Here is a 23,137-nt window from a genome sequence, read left to right on the forward strand (position 1 = left end):
TATTTTCATGCTGGTCTTTTCCAAAATATTTATCATTACTACTGCAATATGAGATGACTGGCTTCATGAAATCATGAGACAGTACATATTCAATGAACTGATAGTTTCTTGTTTCCGTTGAATGCATGATAAAACCCAACTCTGCCAAATTCTTCATTTGCCTTTTCAAGGAGAACTTGTAGACCATCCTTCCATTTAGAAATGATTTGTATAGTAAAGGAGTTAAGAAGTGAAAGCATAGGAGATTTTTGTTAGAGATGAATTCAGAATTCTGTCTTCTGGTAATGTGTTTACTAGGAATTTAAAGATTGATATAGTTTAGTTCCTTCAGAACTATGTCCACTCATTACTCTTTGGACAAGGATCTCACATTTATGTTACCCTTAGCTAAGTTAAAATTTGTATATAGTTTAAAAATTATATCTAGAAGGGCCTTCTTTTTAACTCCTCTTCCAATATACCTTCAGGAGAGAGAGTGGACCTACATAGGATTGAGAGACACTTTATGTTTTTCTTTATATTATGGGTCATGGCCAAGCAAATCATTGGATACTTCTCTTACTCAATAAACATCATAAGAACTTACTATGTTCCAGGCAAGTGTTAGGGATACAAAAAGAGGCAAAAGACATTCCCTGCCCTCAAAGAACTTACGATCTAATGGGGGATGCAAACAAATATACAAAATGCACTCTTTACAAGATAAATAGGAAACAATTAAAAGAGGGAAGACTCTAGAATTAAGAGGGTTTAGGTAAAGCTTCCAGTAAAAGATGGGACTTTAATTGGAACTTAAAGGAAGTTAGAGAAATGAGTATGTAGAATAGAGGAGGGAGAGCATTCTAGGCATAGAAAAAGCCAGAAAAAATCCCCAGAACTGAGAAATAGAATGTCTTAGTCTGGAGTGACCAGGAGACTAGTGTCACTGAAGAGTATGTGTTGGAGAATAAGGTGTTGTTGTGGTTGTTCTTCATTTTCATAGAAGACCAATGACATCACAGGGTGATATTTTGTCTAACATGTGAGTTGAATTTAAGTGATGCAGAGTTATGCAAAGATGTCAGCTTCACTATTTCTTCCAGAGTCATCAAAGTCCAGTGGCAAGGCAAAAGTCTGGATGACTGACAATGACCTGGGATTCAGTGGATAACTTTGGCATCTTTGATTTCTGATCAAGCTTTAAACACTCCAAAGCACCTGCTTTAGCTGCCTTCATGACCATTGGAACAAATTGTTCTTATTCATTCATTCTATTACGGGAAGTCTTTGTATGCTTGGGGTAGACATTCCCCTTACTCACCAATGGTTTTGAGGGCTGTTGGTCACCCTCAGTCTAGTTTAGCCTGTCTGACAGGATGGTTTTACCAGAGTGTGGCCCCTCTGCAAGCTTCAGCTTCTTGGAGCTACAGATGAGATTTGAGTGACAGGTGGACACCAAAGGCAGCTAAACTGCCCTGAAAAGGGCTCAGCAAACCAGAGGTGTTAGTCCTTTCTGAATATCCCATAAACACCATAGAAAATTGTAAGAAGACTGGAAAGGTAGGAGGAATCTAGGTTTTGAAGGGTTTTGGGTGTCAGATAGAGTATTTTATATTTCGTTGTGGGGATAATAGGGTGCCATTGTAGTTTAATGATAGGGGGTTGACATGGTCAGACTTGTGTTTTAGGAAAATCATTTTAGTTGAAAAGCAGAGGAATTAAAGTAGGGAGAGACTTGAGGCAGAAAGTAGATGGTCTAGGGACAAGACTACTCAAAGTCCTTTCATTATGGCAGAACCTTCCATTGCTTGCTCTCTGCTAGTGTTGACTTCAAGAATTTAGCATCATTTCCACTCCATGATGAGACATTCAAATAGAATTCTGTGGTAGTCTGACTCTGAACCATGAATTTGTAATGGAAAAAAGTAGCAAAAGTCCATCTTCGAAAATGAACAACAAACAATCACAGCAACACCTTATTCTCCAACATGTTAATTAGTTTAGAAGCAGGAAAGGAAAAACTAGATAACAGAGGTTACTCAGACTTGGGAAGTAGCAGGGGCAAGAATCATGGAACATCAAAAGGATTTGAGAACCTGGGAGTTATGGTAAACCTATCATTGAAATGACTTATTCTGGGGTCCAGGCTGGAAAAAGTTGGGGGTAGGAAGGGGAGAGAAAGAGAGAGAGAGAGAGAGAGAGAGAGAGAGAGAGAGAGAGAGAGAGAACACAAACCTGAATGTAGGTGAATAAGAAAGATTTAAGGGACTGGATGATATAATTAATACCAACAGGTTTTAGTTGAGTGAGGAATCAAAGAATTGATTGAATAGATTTTGGTTAAATATGGAAATTTCAGAATTTCAGATCTCTGTTATAACATGGGTTGATTCCAATCTAGGTGTCAAGTTGAATGCCAGATTCAAACTTACTTTATTTTATAATGTTCCTGAGGGATGACTTTGAGCCCAAGAAAAAGTGAAGAAACTCTCTTCTTCTAATTTATCCTACATAGCTTCATCCTCCTAGTGTTATGACTTAGTTTAATTTTATTTTATTTATATGACTGCCTTTTGGGTTAAGAAGACTTTGTGTTGGTCTAAGACATTCAACACCATTATTTGCATGAAAAAAAGCCTTCTTAGATTCATGAATCAACTTTGAAATGAATTTGTGGCACACAGCCTGCTAGTTAAATGAGTTTCCAGAAGAGTCCAATCACTGATATTTGGGGACAACAGAGGAGTGTGAAACAAGAGCTCAAGCAGGAGTCAAAGTATTAAGTACAACCAGGTCCCCATTCTGTAAGATCTTGGGTAAGCTGTCTTTCCTTCCTGCTGGTTGTACATTTACAATGAAAATAGTTTTTGGCACTTAGAGACTTGAATGGATAAAGTAGGGATACACTGAAGAGAAAATCTATTAAGAGCCTTTTGAGGTACTCCATTTTAGTATGTAACTATTTCTCAATTGTGATCACTGGTAGGAAAGATAAATGATTTAATGAATTCAAAATTCATTTCTACTTGGCTTTGGAATACATCATAATTTTTTTTGGCTGAGGAAAAAGGGTGTTAGATTGAATAACAGTTTTTGTTCAGACTTACAATGAAATCAGTCTGATTCTTGGATCATATAAATGATAGCATGAGGAAAACGATCCAGAAGCATTCCAGGTTGTAAAGGCAGTCTCACCTGGCATCTAAAAAAATTAGCCTCAGATAATACTGCCATGTAGATTATAATATACATTTAGAAAGTTGAACATTGATACTACTATCCAATTTTATGTTAATTTTATTTTAAAAATAATTATTATTTGCCTTTCATTTTTTATATCAGTCATTTCTACCTAACCTCTCTTTCACTGAATCCTTTCTTGTAAGAAAGAAAGGAAAATAAATAAAGAGAACAACATTTACTGCATGTGACACATTCAGCATTCATGGTTCTTCCCTCCCTCTTCCACCTCCTCTCCATCCTAGTGAAAGGAAAGAGTTATGTTTCATTATCTGTTCTCCAGAACTGACACAATTCATCAGCATTATTGATTCAGTGGGTACCCACTATGGATTCAAGCCTATGAGGTACTGTAAGAAGATTCAGTCCCGAGCTTGAGGTTTGATGTGATTTTGCCTGCTTTGCTAAGGCCTGCTTCTTCTCAGAACAGGTTAAGAGGACTCTGCCTTTACCCTAAGGCTTTCTCGTATTACTACTTTCTAAACCTCAGTGACCACCAACCCTCTAAAGCAAAATACTAATCCTTCTGTCCTTCCTGGTCCCTGAACCTGCTTGGCTTCCTGGATTTGGAGATCTGTCATATCTGATCCCTGATTACATTTCTTTTTCTTCGGCTACCATTCCATAGATGGAAGCCCAACTTCAGTTGTTGTTATTTAGTCATTTTCAGTGATATCTGACTCTTTCTGACCCCATTTGGAATTTTCTTGGCAAAGATACTGAGGTCGTTGGCCATTTCCTTCTCTGGATAATTTGATAGATGAGGAAACTGAGGCAAACAGGGTTAAGTGACTTGCCCAGGGTCACCCAGCTAGTAAGTGTTTGAGGCCTCTAGACGAGGGCACCCAATATGTCAAAAGACTTCAAATCCATATCATATGAGGGTAAATTGAAAGAAATGGAAATATTTAACATAAAAAAGAGAAGGTTCAGGTGAAATATGATAAGTATCTCTGAGTATTTCAGTCTTGTTCTCTTTGGTTCCAGCAAGCAGAAGGTGGAACAGGGACTGGAAACTGAAAGGTGGCAAATTGAAGCATGAAAGACTTCCTATTGATCAGACCTATGCAAGAGTGGAATGGGCTGCCTTTGGAAGTAGCAGCTCTTAATGCCTTCCCTTCCACTCACCACTGTAAACTTCAAGAAAAGAATTGTGCTCAGATGAGTACTTGATTGTTTTAGCAATTCTTTTTGAGGATGGATTGATTTAGATGGTGACTAAGATCCTTTCCAAGGCTGAAATTCTCTTATTGATAAGCAGGTAGGCATTAAGCATTTATTACTACATGCTGAACACCACTAAGGATACCAATAGAAACAAAAAGAAAGTCTTTGCCCTCGATGAAGTTATATTCCAATTGGGGTAGAAAAGACAAAAGAGAACTAAAAAGTGGAGGGGGTGGGAAGAGCCCCTAATGGGACATGGCAGCCAAGTCTGGAGAGTCCAAAGTAGAGCTGGGAACATAATGAAGCATGGCTGTCCTGACTTGGTCTTCAAATGAAAATCTTCTCCGCCCTCATGCTCTGTCATCTGGTCATTTTTGCCCTTTCTCACACAAGATACTCCATCTCCCAGTCCTGGGTATTTTTCACTGACTAGTCCTTAGGCCTAGAATTCTCTCCCTCATCATCTCTACCTCCTGCCTTCCCTGGCTTTCTTCAAGTCCCAGTTAAAATCCCATCTTCTGCAAGAAACCTCTTCTAGTCCCTCAGTGCTCTTGCCTTCCATCTGTTGATTGTCTCCAATTTATCCTGTCTATATGTTGTTTGTGCATAATTGTTCGTATGTTGTGTCTCCCACTAAACTTTGAACCTCTTGAGAATGGAACTTTTTGTTGTTGTTGCTTTGGTTTCTCTCTGTATCTCCAATGCTTATTGCTAGGTGGCTCAGTAAATAGAGCACTGGCCCTGGAGTCAGGAGGACCTGAGTTCAAATCCGGCCTCAGACACTTAACACAAAAACTAGCCATGTGACCTTGGGCAAGTCACTTAACCCCAATTGCCCTCCAAAAAGCAAAAAAGAAAAAAAAAAGAAAGTACCTGGCACGTGATAGATTCTTAAAGTCTTGATTTGACAACTGGAGAACAATACAATGTGGTTATCAAGGCCTAGATTACAATATTGGTCAGTGTTATCAGAATTTAGATGTAGGAAAAGGAATAATAGAAGGTAAACTCTTTTAAGGCAGGGCCTGTTTTGTTCCTGTCTTTGTAGTCCCAACCCTTGACACAATATCCTGTACGTAGTATATGCTTAATGCAGCTAGGTCCTAATGAATTAAAATAATGAATCCAACAAAGTGGTCACATTATTTGAGTTTCTACTCCATATTTCCATCGAGTTAGAACAAATGGCCATATTTTACATGATTATAACTTTGAATAGTAGGGCAACTAGATAGAGGATAGAGCACTGGGTTAACACTATTTACCTCAGTTCCTCATCTGAAAAATGAGCAAGAGAAGAAAATGACAAACCACTCGATTATCCTCACTAAGAAAATCCTAAATTGGGCCATGAAGAATCAGACATGGCTCAAATAGCTGAACAACAACAGACTTTTAATAGTATGAAATAAAATACATGTGACCACTTTACAATATTTATTATTTGAACAAATCAGGACCTAGTTGTAAATTCTTGTGGAACTGAATTGGGTTTTCCATAAGATGCATATTGACTAGTTAGGGTGAAATTTTAGTTAAGAGGATTTGTGTGAGCAAAATTAGAGAGTGGAGTATTTATGATCACAACATATACAGAAACAGAACGGGCAATTGCAATCCAATTCAAATTCACTCACCATTTATTAGATACTTTTTATGTATAACTCATGCTGTTTGAAGTTGGGAGTACAAATAGAAAACAAAAAAGTCCTTTTGTTGCTGTTCAGTCATTTCAGTCATGCCCAACTCTTTGTGACCCCATTTAAGGTTTTCTTGGCAAAGATACTGGAGTCATTTTCCATTTCCTTCTCCAGATGAGGAACTGAGGCAAGCAGGCTGAAGTGACTCGCTCAGGGTCACAGAGCTAGTAAGTGTCTGAGGCTATATTTGAAACCAAGAAGATGAGTCTTCCTGATTCCAAGCCCAGTACTCTAACCATTGTAGTCACCTAGCTGCTCTATACATACATACATACACACATATACACGCAAAATACACATATCTGCATGATATAATGGTATAATATGATATAAAATGTAAGTATATGATAATTCAAGGAGGAGGGAAAGAGCTCTAACAATTATAAGAAGTAGAAAGGGCTTCCCCGAGGGTATGATAAATGAGCTGAACTATGAATGAAACTAGAATTTCTAAGAGGAAAAAATAAGAAGAGAGTAAATGGTGCCTTATGTTTGTGACATAATTTAGTTGACTGCTAGGAGGCCCCTTGCCCAAAAATGTCTTCCCTACTGCCTACTTCTCTTGAAATTCCACCATTAGTGATTCATTCCCCTGAGTCTTTAGAGATTTTTGGTTTTCAAGACTTTCCTATTAAAATGTAATACCTCTGGGAGGAATAACATTTTAAATCATCATCAGCTAACACATTAGTGAAGATTAGTTGGCAGCTAACTCAAAGCAAGGCCCTGAGGGAATGAGACACAGATAGACTCTTGAGAGAGTGTAGAGGGTGTCAGGAAGAGAAAGGCATCAAAAAGGAGGTGGAAGGGTGCTAAAAACAAATGTTGCCTACTTAACCCCTTACATTTACATAACTGATAAAGTTCTTTCTTTCATTTGATCAATATAACAAGGAATACTATTTATTCATTGATTCAACATTCAAAAAAATTTTTTAAGTATCTATTATGTGCAGGACATTGTGCTGGATTCTAGAAAGATCAGTAATGGTCCCTCTCATTGAGGAGTATATAATCTATCATTTTCATTGTACAAATAAGGAAAATGAGACCCTAGAGCTGGTGATTTCTCTGACTTTACACAGCTATTAGGTGTCAAAACTGTGACTATGACTTGCACCTTCAATGCCCTGTGCATTGTTCTTTCCACTAATAGAAAACAAAAACTAAAAGAGGAATTATTATAATTGTAGTCGACTATTTCTTCTTTTCCCATTGGAGGATAGAATAGAATCCAAGATTTGGAAGGAGCCTCAGAAGTCATTTAGTACAACTTGTAACTGTATTAGAGTCCCATCTGCAATATATCCTATAAGTAATCATTCAGTTTTTGCTAGAGGACTTCTAATAAGGGGCTCCACTATCTCCTGAGAAAGCAAATTTCACTTTCAATTCTTTAGTCGTGCCTGACTCTCTCTGACCCCATGGACCATATTCCCCAAGGAGTTTTCTTAGTAAAGATACTGGAGTGGTTTATCATTTCCTTCTCCACTGGATAAAGGCAAACAGGGTTAGGTGATGTGTCCATGGTCCCATAGCTAGGAAATGTCTGAGACCGGATTTGAACTTGTGTCTTCCTGATGGAAGGCCCAGCCTCTATTCACGGAGGCATTTGGCTTCCCTCTCTACTTTTAGTTAGCCCTATCATTGTTTTTCCTTCTATCAATCTTACATTTGCCTCTTTGCAACTTTTACTTATTGTATTCCGTTTTGCACATGGGGACCAAGCAGCACAAATTTGTTTTCTATGAATGGACTTTCAAATATTTGAAGACTGATATATCCCGCTAAATCTCCTCTAATCTAAACAACCCTGGTTCCATGGACTCACACAGCTTGAACATCATACTCTTCAACTCATAAATATCCTTCCCAAAACATTGCACTTCGAGCTCTAGATGTGGTCTGACTGGAACAGAATACAGTAGGATGATCCATTCCCTAGTCCTGGTCACTATTCCTCTTAATGCAACCTAATATTTGTCTTAACAGAGATACAGATAATCCAAGACTTTTCTGCCCACTGTGTGAAATTGCATTTCCAAAGAGTTAATAGTCTAATAAATGATTCAGAATTCAACATAGGATTTTTGCAGAAAATTTGTTTCTAATTTAGTTTTCTGAAAATGATTTTTAACTTCATTGATATTCTCTGAGTACACACTAGAAAGTCTCTGATGGAAGGAAGACTGACCTAGGATTAAAGTTTTATGGCAGGTGATCTAAAAATTATGCAAATTTACATAAAGCACATATTCTATAGCATAAAATGGAGAAAGTATGATATTTTTACATCTTTTACTAGCCTTTGTCTAGAACACAAAACATATAGTCCTTATTCAGAGTCTCTCAAAGCATAGGACACTGGATAGAATTCATTCATCATTTAGCATGGAAGTTTTAGCCCCAAACTATTTAAATCATTATTAAAAACATACTAGATATTCAACTATGATAATTTGGTGAAGAAAAGAATTTAGGTATACACTGAACTTTTTATTCATTCTGACTTAAGTGCTATATTTAAGACCATTTTACAATCAAAATTTAAAAAATAGTAATGTGTATTCTGCATCAACTTAGTTGGTCTGCCCATTAATGGAGAGAAATATGCTTGTGTTGTGTCACTGTAAACCCTGTAAATTACTCTTTACTAAGGAGCTAAGGAGAAAACTGCCAAAGAAACAGGAACCAAGGCTTGAAGCAATGAAAAAATAGAGGAAATAAGTTTCTAAATGCTGACGCTGGTTATAAAGCTGATATTTTATTTAGATGTCCTAGCAGCCCAGAGCTCTTAGAAACCATGTTTACAGTCTCCGTACAATAGAAACACAAGCAGTGGTGTATATTTTGGCAAGTTTGTTCCGATTTAGTTGTAAGAATTCACTGTACTCAATGCTTCAGGGCTTCCATGCTGCTTCAGGCAAAAGCCGGTATTATAAATTATACCACACAAAGCTGAATTTGACCTACCAGTTGATGCATAATAAACTGACTTAATTCTGAATATTAACTACATATTGTGGCCTAAAGGTTTTCTGCTCTCTAAGTGTAACAATAAATTATACAAAAATCTTCCTCTTGGGTGAAGCCTAAATATAAATAAATCCCTAGCCTTCATACTACGCTGAAAAGAACAGTTACTATAGACACCAGGGAGAATATATTAATCTTAAATATTATTGCCAAGTAAAAATAACTTTGGAATATCACTAAGTACATGAACTAATTATCAAAACTTGGAAAGAGTTTCTGTGCTTTAATAAGCTACTTCCAAAATTGCAGCATTTCATGGATGGGGAACTGAATGAGAAGGTTCAGATCTCTGTTCAGTGATTAGGGTCATGTGAAAGGGATGCTCATTTGGAAACCATAATCTTCTCTGGCACCATCTTATAGCAAAATGTGCTTCAAAAAGTAATTTCTACTGCACATAATTTGGTTGAAATAGCCTTGGGTTTGAGGAATCAAGAGTTTGGAATTTAGACCTGTCTCTGTCACTGATTTGCTGTGTGAGACTGGTTATCCTGGACCACTGTCTTCTTAGGAGGCCAGATGGTCAGTATGGTGGATAGAGCAGATTTGGAGTCAGGAACATCTATATTTAAATACTGTTTTAGATATTTACCAAAAGATGAAAAAAGTCAGCCCCTGTCCATTATATATTGCATATTATGACCATCATATGCATTTGCATGTTTTGTAAGTCCTCTGCTATAGCATTTTAACCTAGTCTTTCCTGCCCAGTCATTCCTCTTAGTCCTTCTGGCATTTCCTCAGGAAATATCAATGTATGTTCCTGGGCAAATCAGTTGACCTTTTTCAGTATTAGTTTCTTCATCTGTAAAATGGGGATGATGATAGCACTTCTCAAGACTATTGTGAGAAACACATGAGATAATAAATATAAAGTGTTCTGCAAACCTTACAGTGTTAGATATTTGTCATCATTTATTTATTTATTTAAAGCAATTGGGGTTAAGTAACTTGCTCAAGGTTACACGGCCAGTTATTTCTGGGTGTGGTGCTGAATATCTGAGCCCGGATTTGATCCAGGTCATCCTGACACTGGAGCCGGTGCTCTTACTCGCTGAGCCACCTGGCCACCCCTAAGCAATTGGGGTTAAGTAACTTGCTCAAGGTTACACGGCCAGGTGTTTCTGGGTGGGTGCTAAGTGTCTGAGCCTGGGATTCAATCTCCAGGTCTTCTCAACACTGGAGTCGGTGCTCTTACTCGCTGTGCTACCTGGCCGCTCCTGTCATTATTTATTTTAACAAAAAGAAAAGGGATCAAAATGGTGTTTCTCTAATTGAGCCCAAGATTTTGTGAGAATAAATAAGGTTAGTGTCTGGGAGGTACTTTGAGCTCTTTGTGGACAAAGCATTTTACTGTAGAGTCTCATAGGGTTGTAGACTGAAAACTGAAAGGGATTTCAGAGACTTTATTGGTCAGCTCCTTCATTCTCTGACATAAAATGAGGTCCAGGGAAATTAAATTATATATCCATGATCCCATTCATGACTAGGGTCTTGTCACTTCACACAAAAGGGCTGTATCTTTGAATTCATGGGAGCCAGATTGAATCCTAGGAGAGCCTGACTCATAAGAGATGGGTTTCAGGTTTTTCTTATGCTAGTTCATTGTTTCCCACCTGAGAGTCTTGAGTAAGATCACAAGATTTTCAAATTTGATGTCTCCCTAAAAGGATTAACACAGCCACTTCTGGAAAAGTTATTCAGTGTTCAAAGTAGTAGATATCACATGTAGGACAGCTATTTATTTCTTTCCTTATGAAATAAATTCTTTTTTTTCTTTTTTTTTTTTTTTGGAGGGCAGTTGGGGTTAAGTGACTTGCCCAAAGTCACATGGCTAGTAAGTGTGTCAAGTGTCTGAGGCCAGATTTGAACTCAGGTCCTCCTGACTCCAGGGGCAGTGCTCTATTCACTGCACCACTTAGTTGCCTTGAAAGAAATTCTTAAAACAAAAAAAGACTGATAAGCATACATTAACAAACAGTCAAATTTATAAAACAATAAGCCATCACTTGTGTTATGCTGGAAGGCAGGGAAGATACTTGAGACTGGTGGGATTGCTGAATAGTTTTCACCTTCATCCTAGTCTGAATTGTCCTCACCTTCTGGCTAGCCAGATCTTGGCTTCGGCTTTCAGGTCCCAAGATAATCCTCTGAATGGTGATAAACAGTGCAGTTGTAGGAAACACCTGCTACTGGTCTTCACAGAGGAACTCCTGACTTGTAGAACACAAATGTACATATTTTTTGTCTTCAATATTTTTATTTAAAGTTTTGAGTTCCAAATTCTATCCCTGCCTTCCCTGTACCCCTGAGTCAGTAAACAATCAGATATAGGTTCTATATGTGCAATTATGTAAACATTTCCATATCAGTCATTTTGTACAAGAATACTCAGATAAAAGAAAAAAATAACAAAGAAAGTGAAAAATAGCATGTTTCAGTCTGCATTCATTCAATATCAATTCTTTCTCTGGAGGCGGATAATAGGCTACAACATTAGTCCTTTGGGATTATCTTAGTTCATTATATTGCTGAGAATAGCTAGGACATTCACAATTCTTCATCATACAATATTGCTGTTACTGTGTACTGTGATTCTGTTATATTCACTGTGCATCAGTTCCCGTAAGTCTTTACAGGTTTTTCTGAAATCATCCCCCTTGCCATTTCTTATAGTGCAACAATATTGCATTGCAATCATATATCACAGCTTGTTTAACCATTCCCTAGTTGACAGGCATCTTTGATGTCTAATTTTTAGCCACCACAAAAAGAACTGCTATAGATATTTTTGTACAAATAGGTCCTTTCCCCTTTTTATTGGATGTCTTTGGGATATAGAACTAGCAGTGGTGTTGTTAGATCAAATGATATGCATGGTTTTATAGCCCTTTGGGTGTAGTTCCAAATTGCTCTTCAATGGTTGGATCAGTTCACAACTCCACCAGCAATGCATTAGTATCCCAGTTTTCCCCACATCCCATCAAACATCAGACATTTTTCTTTTTTTCTTTTCATGTTAGCCACTCTGATTGGTATGAGGTGGTAACTTGGAATGATTTTAATTTGCATTTCTCTAATCAATAATGATTTAGAGCATTTTTCTTGATTTCTTTGTCTGAAACTGCTTGTTTATATCATTTGACCATTTATCAATTGGGGAACGACTTGTAGTTTTATAAATTTGAATCAATTCTTTATATATTTGAGAGAGGAGGCTTTTATCAGAGACACTTCTTGTAAAAAAATTTCCCCCCAGTTTTCTGCTTTCCTTATAATTTTGGTTGCATTAGTTTTGTTTGTGCAAAAAACTTTTAAATTTTATATAATCAAAATTATCTATTTTACATATTTTATTCCTCTCTCTATATCTTCTTTTGTCCTAAATTCTTCCCTTATTCATAAATCTGACAGATAAACTATTCCATGCTCCTTTAATTTGCTTATGGTATCTCCCTTTATATATAAATCATGGTTATATTTTGTTCTTTTCTTTTTATATGGTGTGAGATGTCAGCCTATACCTAGTTTATGCCATAAAGTTTTCTAGTTTTCCTAGAAGTTTTTGTCATCTACTAAGTTTGTGTTCCAAAAGACTGGATCTTTGGATTTATCATATACTAGATTATTATGGTCATTTACTTTGCTGTAATTTGTTTCTAATCTCTTCCACTTATCCACCACTCTATTTCTTAGTCAGTACCAGATTGTTTTGATAATTACCACTTTATAATACAGTTTCAGATTTGGTATGGCCAGACCACCTTCTTTTGCATTTTTTTAATTGATTCCCTTGATATTGTTCTTACAGATGAATTTTGTTATTTTTTGTAGCTCTATAAAATAATTTTTTGATAGTTTGTCATGACAATGAATAAATAGATTAATTTAAGTAAAATTGTCATTTTTATTATATTGGCTTGGTCTACCCATGAATAATTAATATTTTTCTGGTGGTTTAGATCTGTCTTTATTTGAGTGAAAGATCTGACTTTGTTTGTGTGAATACATCTCTTTTAATGCCTCTTTAATCATCAGTGCTTAGGGAAAGAATCTCAAAGTAGAAGAAACAGCTAGGTCTAGCCTCAAGGTCACCTACACAAACCCATGTTCCGGCTACTGTGTGCTTGTAGATACCATATCTCTTCTTGGGATGAGGAGTGGAGGGACATCCCTTCCCTCCTGTTAAAATTCAAAGGAAGATGAAGAATATGGTTGAAAAACACATTTAAAAGAGAAGAAGCAGACACTTTGCTTTCTTCTTTTAAAATCCACTGAATAGTTACTTTCCCATGACTTAAAGACAATCCTTTTCAATGCATTTCCCAGAAAGGGATTGCTGTATTACCCCAAAGCACAAGTCTTTCAGTGCTCATCTCCTCAGTTTCAGGAACCGGGAAGCATCTGCTGATCATATCATTTAGCTAAAGGGTAAAGAATGTGTAGCATCCTAGGATATTCAGGGTAGATGCCCATCCTTATACATGATCTGAGGGATGGCTACCATCACATGAAGTTTAGAATCAAAATTTTAATTAAAGTCTTCTGACTTTAAAACTAGTGTTCTTTCCACTGTATTCCAAGGATATTGTCATGAATTTGTTAATAATACTTGAAAACCTTGTTTTATGTCTTGAGGGTTCCTATGGTACCTGCTTATAGGTGAGACTGCCATGTAAAAAATTCTTTTGGTACTTCAATGACTAAAGCTCTTTGAATTTGACATAAGATGGAACTAATTGATACCATTTCATATCATACTTACTCTATGGAAGACAATGTTATAGTCTGTAAATGTCTTTAAAGTGACCACTATGTACCAGGCACTGTGCTAAGTCCTAAGGACATAATTAATCAAAAGACAGTCCTTGCTTTCAAGGAGCTTAAAATCTAGTAGGAGGAGATAACATGAAAAAGAGGCAGAAAAGTGGGTGGGGTGGGGTGGATCAGTATGGAGCATCTTGTTCCATAGAGCTGGGAAAAAAAAAACAAAACACGAGACAGGGAAGCAGATGCAGAGTGGAGTGAACCCAAAGATACAATTTCTGCCCTCTATAAAGGAAAGCATTGGGAGGAGTTTGGTACTATGCCTTCTAGCCCTCCAATCAGAGGGGAGAGAAGGCTAAGGGAGGTGATGTTAGTCAAGGCTTGAGTAAGCATCATGGTGATGAGATTAGAGGTGACCCAGTGCACATGTGATATGTAACTCACAACTGTCTGCCATTAGGGGAGAAAGAACCCAAAACCTAAAACAGGGGATAATTTCTCTCTGTTGGGGGCATAAGATGATCTAAAGAATTCTGAATTTGGTATCAGATGACCTTGGCCCAAATCCTAGCTTTGCTACCTGCTTTCTATGTGAACTAGGGCAAGTCACTTAAACCTTCTGGGCCTCAGTTCCCTAATTTGTAAAATGAGTGGGTTGGACTAGATAATTGTTAAAGGCCTTTCCTTCTCTAAGTCTATGCTCTTATATGCTGATTTTGCAGTTAAAATGGGTTTCAATTTGTTTTATAATTTTTGGGGGCCCAGAAGAAAACCAGATATCATTGGGTGAAGGTGAAACCTTTCAGTTCAATCATCAGAGCACTACCATCCTTGTTAAACGGCTTTAAAGCATGGCGAAAATAGAATAGGTCAAGTTTGCCTCAATTAAAACCATTTCAGTAACTCCAGGGTTCCTAGAAAAGGAAAATCAGGACCAGTCTTTGGGATATCACTGGGCTGTCTCTATTCATTCCCTACCATGCACTTTAAAGCCAAAGAGAGATCCTTATGAGCCCTAAAGTTAAAGAAGCAGAGCTTGTGGTTGATAACTTTTTCATATTTGCCTAAAAAGAGAACAGTAAAATGTAGGAGGAAATACATTTGTATTCCCTTCAAAGTAAAAAAAAAAGTGAAATAGATTAAAACAACCTTGTGATTCTGACCCTGTATGGTAGAGGTGACAATGGGCTGGATCTCAAAGGCTAGAATATAATGGACTGTGAATACACAGCTCTCTTATTAGGGTCATTTTGACAACTGTTGTTTTAAACAACATTTTAGCCAGCAAATAACCTGTTGAGATGATCTCACATTTTTAGAAGCATCCCAGGGAGAAGCATATGACAAACTGCAGTGCACATTGTGGTGTGAGAAATAAAGTTCATCCATCTAAAATATTTAAAATTAAGCCATTAATCATAACAGCTGCATACTGGCTTCAAGTGATCAGCCACTAATGATTTTGAAATTCTGAGCTAAAAAAAATCTTATCTAGTATCTTTTTTTTTTAAGTGGTAAAGATAATCTTGACCCTGTTTGTGAGGGAAAGTTCAAAGTTCATTTGCAAGTTGAGATGAAATAAATGTTAGGGCTTTCTAATTTGGAATTTTTTTCTGTGTTCTGAAGTGCTCAGTCTTTTCTAAATAACCACTGGTTTGGGTTTGGGGATTCAATGGGATGAAATAAGCCTTTTTGACAGCAGGTAGACTCAGAGGAGCTACTTGTATATTCATTTTGTCTTTAGGGCAGCACCCAGTACTGAGAAAAGCTGGGAGAAGGTGACCTTCCCCATGCCACTTTACACTAGTTTTTCTGTGTTCTCTATTTACATTAAAAAAAACTCTTTTCTAGCCAAAATTTGTATGGATAGTTTTTTTTAAAGGAAGGAATGAGTAATTTTCTGATTTTCTGCCATTATGTCCAATAAAAAATATTCAGGTAGCCCAACTAATTAGGTTCAACAGAACTAAATACACCTTTAATGATTTCTGAAGGACTTTACCATTCCATATGGACATTAGTCATTTACTATTAAGTGAGGAACTTAATTTTCATTCTAAGGGGAACATTCCTAAGGTGCTTCCCTAGGTTTAGTTTTAATCATCCCCTTTCATATATTTTGAAATAGTAGTAGGAAGGGTAGTCATAGTAGTAGTAGTAGTAGTAGAAGAAGAAGTAGTAATACCTTATATTGATCTGCTCCTTCACAGCTTACAACTTACTTTGTATACTTCAACGTCCTATGAGATAGAAAGGGAAGTTTTATTATCTTCATTTAACAATTTAGGGAACCATGACTAAGTGATATGCCAAAGATGACATAATTATTAAGTGGTAGGGCCAGGACTCAAAGCAAGGCCTTGTGTTTTCTTCTCCTTTTACCATACCCTGACTCCTCTGATAGTTTGTCAGAGCCTCAATTTCCTCATCTGAAAAGTGATGTGTGTATGTATGTATGTATGTGTGTGGGTGTTTGGATTAGATAATCTCTTAGGTCCCTTTTAATACTAAATCTCTGTTTCTATTATTCTGCCACCTCAATGCTCCTTTCCCAAGACCTAGGCTTTTGGTGGTGCCATCTTTGAATTCATAAGTGACAACAGAAGAAAATTGACAATGATTCCTGCAATACTATTGGATTCAAAGGTGCCTCCTAAAAAAGTAAAAAGGGATCCTAAGGTTAAAACAAAACAATGATTACCCTCAAGAAGCCTACATTCTGCTGGAGAATACAACACATAAAATAATTAAAGGCCAGTCCCATTGTAGCATTGCTGAGCTGGGCCCAAAGTGCCCAGGAGACAGAAAGCAGTGGATTATTTATGACTAGCTGAAGAAAGGAATTGAAAATATAGCAAGCTGAAGAAATTTCAAGGGTACTACATGCAGAAAGACTGCCATGAGAGACATCATACAACTGTTGATAGCCAGGGAGCCACATCAGACTATTCAACACAGATGTGTTTCTTAGAATTCATAGACTGACCATCTAGAGTTATTCTATCAACTGGGAGGTAGAAGGCTGGACACAAATATTGATGACTGGAGAAAGCCAGAAGTCTTTCCAAGAGAGCTCAAGTGCCCTAGCCTGTGAATGGTCTACACATGAACTCTGGACAGAAAGCACCATTAGATCTATCTTATGCCAAATACTTATATGTAGAGATCAACTTCTACCTCCCAGTGTAGCCCTGGGACCATTCAGCCCACTCCTTTATCTAAGATTTTTCTCTAAGAGCTATTTGATGGAAGATTATGACAGTCATCCCATAGAGAATCAACCTCAGAAAGTTAAGGATATATTCCAAATATTCATACTTTCTTTCCATTCTTGCCAAATTTATAGGGCAACTAGGTGGTAAAGTGGATAGAGCTTTGGGTCTGAAGTCAGGAAGACCTAAGTTTAAATGTGGCCTCAGACACTTAATAGCTATGTTACCCTGGGCAAGTGATTTCATCCTATTTGCCTCAGTTTTCTTATCTGTAAAATGAGCTGGAGAAGGAAATGGCAAACCACTCCAGGATCTTTGCCAAGAAAACCCCAAATGGGGTCATGATGAGTCAGACACGATTGAAACAATTGAACAACAATAAAATCAAATTTATGAGGCTTAGACATTGGTGTGGAACCAGGAGTTAACCCAAGCAAAGAAAACTTGCAAAATGACTACCACAAGCAGAAGTGCAATTAATGCTGAAACCACTTTGTAGCTACATGTCAAAAAGGAAAAATCAGGACAGAGCCACATGTAATGTTTTTTTGGGAAGAAAATTCATTTTTACTCATTTTAATCTTTTTTTCAGAGTAATTGAAACAAATTGCATCTAATTCAATCTGTTTCTCTATCCATCAAATGTCTGTAAATTTATCAATTTATCACCTATTTCTCTACTTTTATAAATAAATATGTATTATTTAAATTAGATAAAATATCTGAGTTATCTCAGGGCTAACAGGATATACAAGTTTATAATCCACTAGCTAAAATTGCATTTCCTTTCATTATTCTCAAACTGTCTTCCTTCTAGTTTGAAGAGGGTTCTTTTAATTCTAGCCTACCAAGATTTTATGAGCCAATCTGTGTTCACCTTATCTGTCTGATCTATGCTTTTGACTATCTCATCCTTTCAAAACAAAAAGTCCTAATAATTTTTAATTTGTCCTCAAAGTCTCCTGTTTTATCATAATGGTCCTTCTTTGGGCCTTCAACGGCACCATCACATCCTACTCCACAGAGGGCAACCAGCATTACTCAGGGCATCCCAGGGGTTGACACACCAAAAATCATGACATCCAAGGGTAAAAAGCTTCCTTTGCCCTTAGGAGCCTCCAGAAGGATCTTTTAAGGAAGGATAATAACCCAAAGTGAATTCTGAAACAGATAATATCCCATGTAAGAGGCATCAAACTTTTCCCTGGGGTCACATAGTGTACTGCCATTACAAGAGACTGATTTTAGATTCTGAAACCCCTGGATCTTAGGAAAGAATGGAATCACCGCTGTGAGTCCACATAGCTGGCTAGTGAAAGTCTCTTGATGCATGCTTTTATTCCAATTGTGAGGACCTCATTTATTTGAAGCATCAGGGGGAAGGAAAAAAAAAACACCTGAGACTTTTGATACACTTGTGAAATACAGATATGAGAAGAAACATTGTTGGGATCAATCAGAAACAGCTGGTCACCTGGCTGGAGGGAGATGGTGATGAGGTGAATAGTGTAGACTTTGAATATTCTCCCTTGAATAAAGCTCTTTCCTTCCCCGGGGTTTGGACAAGGATGAATGAAATCTGCTCCTGTTTGTACTGACATCAAGTCCCTAAAGTGAATGGCTTCTTCTGCAGCAGGGAGGGAGTTCTGTTTTTCCTTTTCAGTAAGAGCTTTTGTGGTTCCCAGTTTAGAATCTCTTGACCTGCCGTTCCCACCACCCCCTTGAAACTATTGTCAACACAGGATGTTGGGGGCAAACCTTGGCTAGGAATGCTTGTCTGTGGCAAAATGGCAATGGTTATAAATCAGCTTTTCCTTTTTCTCTTCATCCCCTGAACCCCGAAAGGATGAATCCAAAGCTCTGCTTAACTAAGAGAGTTCTGATGAGGATGAGCAATGGACACTTGCCTGTTGCTAAGGATTAGTAAGAGATGTAAAAAAATCGTTTTGTATTCCTACCTAAGTCACATTATGGTCTTCACCTCCTTGTAGGAAGTGCTTTGGGAGGTACTCTAGGTACAAAGAATGGGAAGAGAGAGAAGGGAAGATGCCCTAACCTGAGTGAAAAGCAATCCTTTTCAAGGAAACTTGCAAGGGCTTTTCTGTAAGAGGAATATTGTCAAAACATATACTCATAAAGTTCTCTTATGGGGTGATTTCTTATTGGTCAGGATAAGGACACTAGAATTTCAAAAGATATCAGTATGTTCTTGAGTTATGAATGTGGAGGGCTGGGACAATTGTATGTTTCTTCACAATGGAGTCAGGTATTTTCTTACACCTAATACAAGAGCTTTAGGTCTTTTGAACCACTAATGGAATATGGTAGAGTCATAAGATCCTTGAGTTAGAAGGGAGTTCAGAAATTATCTAGTCCATCCTATCCTTGAAGTCTGAATCTTCTCTATTGTAATTCCCCCAAGGGGACATTCAGTCTCTCATTGAAGCTCTTTAGTGATGCCTTATTAGACTCTGAGACAGCCTATCCCAGTGTTGGGTACATCTATTTTTCTGGAAAATTTTCTTCACATTGAACTGAAATCTACCTTTTAACATTAACTAATACTTGTTGAATCCTTTGGTGTTATTGCCAAGTTCATTATCTTGACATCTTGTTCACAAGGGTATCATAAGAGCCTTTGGTTAAATGCCTCACTGAAATTCAGGTGTTATATGTTTATGGCATTTCCCTAATCCAGTGGTTCTCAAATTAGTTGGTCTCAGGACCCCTTTATAATCCTGGAAATTACTCAAGACCCTTTTACACTTAAAATTATTGCAGTACTAATTTTACTGACAAAAGAAATAAACTTAATTTGTCTTGTTCTTAATGAATTTATGCTGACTTGTGGTGATTACCACTTCTTCCTTGTCGACCATCACTTTAACAATGTCTAACAGAATTTTTACAGGAATTGAAGTCTCTCTCACTTTCACAAAGTTGGAAGAATCCCTCTTCTGCTTTTTGAAAATAGGAACAACATCTATCCATCTCTAGTCCTCAGGAAACTCTTACCTTCCCCAAGATTCCCCAAAGACTACCAATTACAGTCAATAATTATTTCCATGAGTCTTTTTCAGTCACCTTAGATGTTTTTTTCAAGTCTACTGACTAGTATTCATTAAAGGCAGCTTACTGCTTTCCCCCCACCTTAGATTTCAATTCCATTTTTGTTCTGTATTTATTTGTCCAAAAGTCATTCTCCTTGATAGAGAAAAAAAGGAGAAAATAGGAGTTAAATTCTGTCTTCATCATTGTGTCTGCCCATGGTGGCACTTCTACTCTTACCTTATTCTTCTTCTTAAATTCAAAATAGCTTTAAAAAACTTTTCTTGTCCGTAGAATATATTTCAAGCTTCAACTCACACTGGTCATTAGCTTTCCTGACAACATTCTTATAGGATCATGAATCACCTGTATTTGTCCTCTGTTACCTGCTCTTGCTTCTGTTTTCTTAAATGTCTTTTAAAAATCTGACTTCACTAAGTTAACAGAGAACACAAATCTTTGCTATTATAATAGGATCGCTCCCAATAGCTGCCAACTTTGCCCTCACTGGTGTCTCTGGTGCTTTTCTGAGACTCAGGATGACTTGCATGGTCAGGCTCTAGTCCTTAGTCAGCATTGGAGGTGGGTGGGTGAGGGTTTGGGGGTTACAGAGGAAGGAAAATGAAAGGAAATAGAAAGTTGAAAGGGAAGAGGTGAAGGCATTTTCTCATACTCTAAAGAAGTCACTGAGAAATGCCAACTTTATGATTCTCTTCTTGGGTGATTTTTTTATTCCTATGACAGAGACAGTGGGGTTTGAAATGAAAACAACTTGAGAGAGGGAAGAACTTATTTGAGTCAGATCCCTGTAATTCATCTAGGAATAAGAACTGAGCCACTTTGAAACAGGTCATCAAGAGGTCTTCACAAGCTCCTGATAGGGCTCTTTTTGTGTACAGGGCCAGGATCTGAGGCCTAAGTCAACAGAGTAGTGGTGTGTTTAGTGACTCAGAGTCTCTCAAATCTGCATTACCCTGCAAAACCTTAGACTATAGCCCAGAGACATATTAGCTTTGGGTAGTTTCTTCTAAAAGAACAGTAACACTTTCCTGAGGAGGAGAGTGGTTAGCAGAAAACAGTGATAGGGGAAAAGCAAGGCTAGAAATGCAGGAAGCTAGAGGCAAATAATAGTAATGGTGACATTACTGATGGGGTCTATGGTGTGTGTGTGTGTGTGTATGTGTGTGTGCACATGTGTTGTGAGGATAAAATGAGATATTTATAAAGTGCTATACAAACTTTAAAAGTGCTATATTAATGTTCATTCTTATTTATATGGTTGAAAAAATAGTAGTCTCCATTTCCTCTTGAACTACTTTCCATTTTAAATGTTTTACTATGAGATCCTACCTATCCTTTCTGTAAGCTCTTTTAAAAATCTTCTCCCAAAATTCAGGGTCTATGTGAAACTTACCTGGTGGTCTCTCCTTAATTTTTTGAGGTTTTTTAAATTAAAAAAATAAAAAAAAGATAACTAAGATTTTTTTTCTTTTTGGAGGGCAATTGGGGTTAAGCAACTTGTCCAAGGTCACACAGCTAGTAAGTGCTAAGTGTCTGAGGCCGGATTTGAACTCAGGTCCTCCTGACTCCAGGGCTGGTGCTCTATTCACTGAGCCACCTAGCAGCCCCTAAGTTTTTTTCACTAAGCAAAAAAGCTATTTTCTCTCACTCCTATCACTTCCCCCAAATTTGGAGAGGGGGGCAGAACTCGTATTGTATATTCATAGTCAAGCAAAACAAATTGCTCCATTGGCTTTGCCCAAAAATATGTATTTCAGTAGGTTCTGTGATTTCATCACTTCTCTGTCAGGAGGTAAGTAATGTACTTCATCGGTCCTCTGGGATCAGTCAATATACATTTGGTCAATCAACAAACATTTATTAAGCACCCACTATGTGCCAGGCACTGTGCTGAGCCCTGTGGAGAGTCCTGGAATCTTGGTTGGCCATTGTGTTGATTAGCATTCTTAATTCTTTCATAAGTTGTTTATCTTAAATGTTGTTATTGTATAAATTGTTCTGATTCCCTCTGCATCAGTTTCATTTCTCTGAAACCACCCCCTTCATCATTTCTTACAGCACCATAGTATTCCATTATATTCATATACCATAATTTGTTCAATTAATTGGATAATTAATTAATTAATTAATTGGAGAATGAAATTTGGTAACTTTTCAGACACAGTTAAAAATTGCTTTCCAGAATGACTATACTGGACCAAGTCAAAGTTCCATCAACAGTACATTGAAGTGCCTGTTTTCCCAGATTCCCTTTAGTATTTATCATTTTCCCTTTTTTTGTCATCTTTGCCAATAGTATGGACATAAGGTGGATGTTCCTTACTTATTTATAATTAATTTTATGATGCCTTGGTTACTTCCTCCTAAGGTTCCTCACTATCACACTTGATTGTTCAAAGCTATATTCAGAAGATCTCATGATCACTTCTTTTACCTTCTCAATGAAGGTAGAAATTATCAATAAAAGAAGTTAAGAAATAACTTACAAATGATACTTCTTTTAGCTGAGAGACATCTGACTGATGTCCTAATGGTTGAAGATTCCTTATTACATCTGTATGATACCTGCATGCCAACTTTGAGATATGAGTCAGAGTCTCACTCATGCCATTTCCTCTTTCCATCTAAGCCATCTATCATACAGTTTTACAACAATATTGTTTCTTTTTCTCTCTTATTAAAGTATCCTCTGCCATATTTGCCTCTACAGGTTTATGAAAATCTATGTAGGTATTTATATTTTCTCAATATAGAATAGTACTCTACTATCTTTTATTGTTCCTTTAAAAACAAGTTATACCCTTCAATTGCCATATTCTAATCATGAGATTTCAATTGTATCTGTATAAATTTCAATGGAATCTGTAAAAATGCATTTACCTCTTCATATTAAGATCTTTAGAGAATTTTGTCACCTATGTTCTTCACATTAATTAAGGTAATTCCTCTTATTCTTGGTGGATATTA

This window comes from Petaurus breviceps, unplaced genomic scaffold (assembly GCF_028583685.1).
Source record: "Petaurus breviceps papuanus isolate PSGF00001 unplaced genomic scaffold, PetGlider_PUasm1.0 37, whole genome shotgun sequence".
Taxonomy (NCBI): Eukaryota; Metazoa; Chordata; class Mammalia; order Diprotodontia; family Petauridae; genus Petaurus; species Petaurus breviceps.